At 40.8% G+C, this 910-nt stretch overlaps 1 non-coding gene across 1 annotated transcript; it reads left to right on the top strand.

Annotated features, from left to right (window-relative positions):
- The first annotated feature begins 313 nt into the window (after positions 1-313).
- On the top strand, positions 314-420 carry LOC117279069 (small nucleolar RNA R71). Its single transcript, XR_004509466.1, has one exon. It is a non-coding gene; the product is annotated as a small nucleolar RNA R71 (small nucleolar RNA).
- The last annotated feature ends 490 nt before the right edge of the window (positions 421-910 follow it).

The following is a 910-nucleotide window of genomic DNA, read 5'->3' as shown; positions in this document are numbered from 1 at the left end:
TCTACATATAGCACAAGCTGCGTGAGGCTCATTTTATATCAAGGGTAAGGTCAGCATTGTTATTTCTTTAGCCATAGCATCAAGATGTACCTGCACAAATGTATTAGCATCAACTTGGTGAACACCAGTTGATCTTCTTCTTTCAGCACTCTTAGAGGGTCACTGATTTGCATCTTCAGACAACTCATCAAGAATTGTAACTATCTCCTCTTGAGTGTTCTTCATCAACGGGACTCCAGCTGCATTGCTCAATGTTCTATGCGAGGCCGGTGTCAATGCATTCCAAAAGTCCTAGAGTTGCATCCAGAGTTCAATTCCACTATGTTGACACTTTCGAACAATTTCCTTAAACCTCTCCCATGCTTCAAAAACAATTTCAGTATCTTTCTGGCAAAAGTTATTTATTTCTCTTCTAAACTTGCCAGTCTTAGCTGAGGAGCAATATTTATCAAGAAATTTTCTGGTCATCTCATCCCATGTTCTAATCGATCCCGTGGGTAAGCTTCGAAGCCACTGCTTTGCATCATCTTTGAGTGTGAAGGGGAATGCCCTTAAGTACACTGCATCTTGTGACACACCATTGTATTGAAAGGTGTTCATAATCTCCTCGAAGTCCATTAGATGTGTATTTGGATCTTCATTCATCTTCCCTCTGAAGACACAACAATTCTGAAGGGTTTGAAGCAACCCTTGCTTTAACTCGAAATTATTAGCTGCAATTGGAGGTGGTCTAACACTTGATAACCCTTGATTGTAGATCGGTCTAGCATAGTCGCTCAATGATCTCCCAGGCATGGGAACTATATTTTCGAACTGGTCTGCAACCAAGGGTTGATTTTGAGCAATTCTCCGATCCCTTTCTTCTTCATAAATAATCTGTGCATCTCTAATAGTTGTTTCCTCAGCAACC

The sequence above is a fragment of the Nicotiana tomentosiformis genome, chromosome 1 (genome assembly GCF_000390325.3).
Source record: "Nicotiana tomentosiformis chromosome 1, ASM39032v3, whole genome shotgun sequence".
Lineage (NCBI taxonomy): Eukaryota > Viridiplantae > Streptophyta > Magnoliopsida > Solanales > Solanaceae > Nicotiana > Nicotiana tomentosiformis.
The sequence above is the reverse complement of the archived record's forward strand: the minus strand, read 5'-3'. Positions and strand labels throughout refer to the sequence as shown.